The 6,349-nt window shown below is 43.1% G+C and overlaps 1 long non-coding RNA gene across 1 annotated transcript in view; it reads left to right on the forward strand.

The window, feature by feature from the left end:
- LOC120369785 overlaps nt 1–5,051 on the forward strand; it is a 39,544-nt gene extending 34,493 nt beyond the window's left edge. The window contains exon 3 of the long non-coding RNA XR_005583409.1: nt 4,409–5,051. This is a non-coding gene — a long non-coding RNA (uncharacterized LOC120369785). The remainder of the gene's footprint in view (nt 1–4,408) is intronic.
- Nucleotides 5,052–6,349: the final 1,298 nt, after the last annotated feature.

Raw genomic sequence — 6,349 nt, forward strand, 5'->3', positions numbered from 1 at the left:
GCCTCAGCAATGACACCTGTGAAAAATAATTAAATGTAAGCCCCTGCTAGAGCACCCCTGGGGTGGTAGAGTTCACTTGCTCCCTCTCCTAAGTGGCTTTGTAGGGCCACCTTAAGACCAGATTTCTTGTGCTCTTTACGCTAAAGGTAGGTGTCTGATCTTAGCGTGCTGGTTACTGGAGCTACCTGGATTGTCAGTGTGCAGTACCTCTACCTAATGGCTGAGTGAATACACCAACATCCAACCCCCGTGATCTCTAGGACATTAATATTATATTTAAAAAAAAGAACCAATGGAGAAACTCATGCTTTATTCCAGGAAAAAGAAGGTTAAATGAAAAGAAAGGGTAAAGGTAGGAACCAGGGATGAAAGGGAGAAGGCAGGGTGAATCGAGGGTAACAAATGAGTAACAAACCCATCACATAACCATAATCAAACACTCTCTGCCTCAAATAGTCAACAGCCCACAAAGTGAATACACAGATCTACAGGAGACCCAGGGTCTCCCAATAAGCCTTCACTGGGCGGTGGGGTTGGCATTTGGTGGAAAGTTGTGGTATATCTCCCTGAGCAAGCAGCAGCCTTCTGGGTAGAGTGACTTTCTAGCGTTTGCAAGCCCTGGCTTCCAGTGCAGGGGCAACTTCTCAGGTACAGCCAGCAGTTAGTCCTCTGCAGTGTAAGCGTAATGGTGTCTCGGTGCCCCGGCTCTCCTTCCCTCAGACAGCAATTGATGGCTGCATCTCCTCATGCTGCTGAAATGCGAATCACTGTAGCAAGCCTCATGCTGTGTCTTGCAGGGCTCAGTACACAGGCGTGAGCAGTTCCAGACATATGCAGGCTATCTGGGACCAGTTGTTGGTTGTCCTGGCACGTCAATTAGGCTCTTGGCTTGGCCCCCTGTGGCTACTCAGGTCCCTTAAAGTGTCCTTCTCTTCTCTTCTTTGAGGCATCTAGAATAGCAGGGGGCTACACAAATACTTCACCACTGGAGGCCTGATTCTCCTCTGACCTTAGGGTGAGTCTGGCATAACTCCAGTGCCGTTCTCTGGGTCTGATTCTCCAATGCCTTGCCTCTTGTGCAAACATTTAAACTTGTACAGAAAGGATGCACAACACTCCCACTCTGCTTTTCTCAATCATTTCTCAATCTTTGTTGTAGGAAACCATGATACAGAGGCCCATTTGTGGTTCACTGCTCTGTGTCAGCAGGTCTGACATACTTACTACCCCGACCACACTAGTCATGATATATACCCAAAAGGTATAACTCACTGATCATTAATATTCTTGCATGCTGTATATAAGTGAAAGTCTTGGATTCAGGATTAATATTTCTTCCAAGCCTAAAAGATAAGATCTGGATTCCAAACTTCAATCAGTCTTCGACTGCTTGCCATATCCCTAAGAGCTGAGACATGGTATCATGTCAAATTTCTATCACCACTCAACATCAAATGTTACTTTGTTGACTGTTCAGAAAATGCATCCCAGTTACACAGATATGAAGGGATATCAGGGCCTGTGGTTGAATTATTGTAAAATTATATACGGTTTGTCACAATAATATATTATACTGAGGATTAACTTGCTGCCATCAGGAGCCAAATTGTGTTTAAAATGAATCTTTTTAAATCTTTTTTTTAACAAATTCCATTAACAGCCAATCTCACTGGTTTGATTTACTGTGAAGGCAATGGAGTCTTCTGAACCGGTTTCATATCAGACATGGAATTTGTGCTGCAGAATTTCAGTGGCAGTTTAATCCACTATGTCAAGGTAGGAAGCCACAAACCATAACACACATTGCTGAGGAACGCAAAATGACTCAACTTCCTGGAGGTCTTCGTGCCTTGAACATTGTTGATGAGAATGCTGTGACTTGGCTTGACCGGATTGCACGTGCCAAATAAATAAATAAAACTGCTTCCTAAACAGGTGTAATAGCCAATAAGTGCCTTAAAAGTTGTGCATAAAAAACAGCTTTCCAGTTTTTAAAATCTTTAGAATAATATTTGTATCCACTTTGATCCAAGCGGTCAGAAGAAGAAGAGAGATTTCTGAGGGATGCATTTTCAAGCCTGCCTTTCTCCCAGGAACCCATTGCGGCTCTATGTAACATTTCTAGACTTGGACATCTTCAAGTTGGAACCATCGCTTCTGACAATCTGCCTGGTAAAGGTCATCAGCATAGTAATGAAGCCACACACATTACTGCACAAAGAGAACACGAATGACAGCTAGTGCTGGGAAGTAGACGGCACAGCACTGCACATACCACAGTATCTGACAGCTACAACCTCTATTGTTAATTTAACTTCCTGCCCCAAGTTGAGAAAATGAGAAATAATTGAATGAGTCAGAAATGGGAAGTTCTGTCTTTTCTGGGGTTAGTTCTGTTCAATAACTGAACAAGTATGTATGTATTAATATTCAGGTAAGGTATAGAGAGGAAATCCCTCAGTTTGTATCCCACGAAATATATATAAAGGCAGATCATCTCCAAGGCAATTCCATGAAGCTGCTTTCCTAGAGATACTCATCTGTTGTCCCCTGAGGGCAGTGAGGTTTGCCCCTCTTCCTGTGGAAATGAGGGAGGCCTATCCCCAAACCTGGCAGATCTCTGAAGATGCTGGGCAGGCTAGGGCCTTTCAAAAGGAGACCCTGTCTGTCTGTCTGTCTGTCTGTCTAGGGTTTTATAAGTTCATTGTTGTGGTACTGGAGCATCTGTGCCTCTGATCTGATCCAAATAGGGAACCCCTTCTGCTCTCTGGCAGCACACAGTTCCACTAGTGTCATGCTACCTGGAGCTGACTTTTGGTTGTAGCAGCACCTAGAGATAGGTGAACTACGAGGAAAAGGTAATACACCCTAGGGCTGTGCTATTTTTTCTGAGTGAGGTAGGTGGAGCACAAAGGTGGGGGGGGGGGGCAATGCACATTTCCCCTGGCCCACCCAACCTCCTATCAGCATTGACCATGGAGGCGGCAAGAGCATTCTGCTGGGTCTGAAGGGCATGGGAATACTGGCACAGAAATAGCTGAGCTCCATGTGAAGAGGGCTTTTTGGCATTGATCAAGCAGACCCCTGCAATGATGTGAAGCCCCCTTGACCTCAAAGAAGCTTTGCACAGGTGCAGAGGTCCACCCACATGAGGTTCACTGGAAGACTGGGCGATATGGGTGCTGGTGCTGGAGCTGAGCCTGCTGTAGAATTGAAGGGGATGGAGCATCTCGCCCCTCCCCACCCAATCCTGGGCCTGCTAGGAGCCAGGTCAGCCCCTAATTCTGGGTGAGGCAGCCCTGGAGGCTATATTGTGCCCATCTCTCCATATTTGCATGGACCCGGGCAACTGAGGAATAGCTAGGGCACAGGTCTGCCCTGACCACACCCTCAGATCTCCTGAATCCCAATTCTAGTCTCTAACTGCAAGATGACATGGCCTCTAATCATAACAATTCATCTAAATGATGCCTGTTTGACTCTCCTTGACCCACACTTGCCTCTTTTTGTTTTCTTGCTTAGACCTTTTCTACGTAATTCCCAACTCAAAAGAGAGAGATGGAAAGGTTCTCCATGCTAGCAACCAAACACTTGATCACATAAAGAAAAAACACCATCCAGCATAGATCAGTAGTGACCAAACATCTCCATCATCATCATCTAACAGCTGTCTAGTGACCTGCACAAAATGAGTCAGCGGTCTCATTCCAGATCTAGCATAAAGGCCACAAAAGCTACAACTGGCATATTTATTGGCAGTCTTGGAAGATGTCAGTGGTTGAAGGGATAGGAAGAATGAACTTTATTTTGTAGCTTTTCATCCTTGGAAGCTGTCCTTCTGGAATGAAGCACACTAGTAGGGTTAGTAAGAGAGGACTGCTGGGCCTATCCTGAGAGTAAACATTCCAGCTCTGTCATTCAGCCACCTTTCACAAGCAGGAATTTCACTTCAAAATACAAAATGGGGGGATAATACAGTGTGAAAATACAGACCAATGAAGAGGGAAAGGGGGGTAGCTAGGCTAGAAAAATAATTGCCAGTTTGACCAGATTTAAAATAGAAAATTGTTTTTCAAGCAGATTCAGATTTCATGGCAATCCCAAGTGACTTTCCTTACATCTAGATAACTAATCAACATAGCTACTTTAAAAGTTTAGAGAAAATAATGAACTGGCATATATTTATAGTAGAAACTATTGCTCATTATTTATTCCAAAGTACTTATGTCAGCACCACTTTCATACAGTTTTAGAGGAAAAGCTGTAAGAAGCTTTATCAGCATAAAACATATTTTGAAATTCATACATTAATAATTGGCATAGCAAAGTCAAATTCCATCTAAGTGGAATGCCTTACCCCTGGTGGATGGTATTTTTCAACAAACTAATGGTTAATCTGTCCTTCTAGGGAAGAAAAACTACTTCTCTTCTGAAGTTAAATCTAATGAAGACAAAGAAGGAAAGCGCTCAGGATAGCGAGGACTTTACAAGAACACAACAAAAACTCTGTAATATGGGACCCATCTTCAAATGATCCAAGTAAAGCCAATTAACTTAAACTATGTTAAGGAATTTGGGTGTGTATGATTTCCTGTGATTGAATTATGCATTGTATTTTCATCTGATCTGGCCCGGCCGAACTCATGCCCACTGAAGTCAATGGAAGGAATCCTGTTGACTTGGATCAGACCCTGTGGACACTTTCTACAAATATACAAATTAATCTGCATTGACAGTTTTCTCATCCTCCCTGCATTTGATTTGCACAAATATTCTCGCAAAGATGAAAAGTTTCCTCGAAAAGCAGAGTTTACGGCTTGAGTTTTCAAAGCAAGTGCTGAACTCTTAAACTCCTTTGAAAATCCTACAGCAAGCAAATTTCAAATTCATAATCACAACTATTTGCACTGGGGAAACCTAATTTCGATAGTAATGGGATTAGAAACATGGCAAGTGACTTCAACAGTTGAATTATGAAGATGAAATAGCCACAGAGAATTGCTCACAACCAGGCTACCTGACCAAGAATTTTGGGGGAATAATTTCAAAATATTGACACTTGGCAAATAAGAAATTTGCAAATAAATTCAAAGAATGAATAAATTCTAGGAAACTTCAACCTGTTTTGTGACTAATTCACAAACCGGAGGGGAAAAAAGAGAAATACTCAACACATTAAAATATTAGAGTATCCACCCAACCCTGATCCTCCCATTGCCATCAGAAGATATGGAGTGAATAAAAAGAGAAAGTGTTTCATGACCAGCAGTCACATCTAACACTAGACACAGTCCTTGGTAACCTCTAGTCTTTCCTTTCTACGTGAATGGTGATCATATGTTTTAGTGCTGGAGGTACAATAATGTCCTCATTGGTAAAGCACTTCCCTGCCCACACTTTCATTGAACGCCTTTAGTGCACTGGTACCCTACAGAGGAGCCCAATGCTTTCATCTTCAAGGATGATCACAGGACAGTGTAAAGAGATGATAATGATCTATTCAGGCATAAATGGGGTGTTCAGGGTTGGCTCAGATAGGCACACATCCAATGCCTGGAATAAGCAAAGTGGGAAAGGGTGGAATATCATCAGAAAGAAGGAACGAGAAGAGAACAATTGTTTTCCCATGCTGCAGATTTTGACTAGATCAGTGGTTTTCAAGCTTTTCTCATTTGCAGACTCCTAAAAAATGTCAAATGGAGGTGCCAGACCCCTTTGGAAATCTTAGACACTGTCTGCGGCCCCATAGGTATTCATGGACCACAGGTTGAAAACCACCACTGTTCTGTGGTAATGACAATCTTTTGTGGACCCCTTAGACATAGTCCGTGGACCCCAGGTTGAAAACCACTGGTCTAATATAACCTTCCCTCATCTCTACTAAAGCAACTCCCCTGAAGGCTTCATGCAGGTTGATCACCATTTGCACTTATAGAGACTGATTTGGAGACGTAAGATAGTCACTAGCATCCCACACACCCTCTCTACACAAAGGAACCCTTTGGGCAGCCAGGGGCTGTAACAAGTAAAGAAGTCTTATCATTTTTCCACTGGGAATGTTCTGTTATCATGGACCATGTTACAGTGGCCATGGAGCTAATGCAGAGACAGCGCTGATTTGGTGGGCTTACCCTTTCCTTCTTCCAAAGAGTGAGCAAATCCATTCTCCCCTCCCAACCAGAAGGATATAGAGGAAACTTCCCTGCCCTTGTTTTGTAAAGTCTCACTATAACACTGTGCTTTTCAGAATGACAGCAGCCTTTTGAATAGCTTATGTTGTCTGAGGCCTGGAATGAATGTCCATTATGCTGACACTGTACACTCCTGTGAGTACGAATCCTGTATCTGA

Source organism: Mauremys reevesii, linkage group 8, assembly GCF_016161935.1.
Source record: "Mauremys reevesii isolate NIE-2019 linkage group 8, ASM1616193v1, whole genome shotgun sequence".
In the NCBI taxonomy this organism is placed as follows: domain Eukaryota; kingdom Metazoa; phylum Chordata; order Testudines; family Geoemydidae; genus Mauremys; species Mauremys reevesii.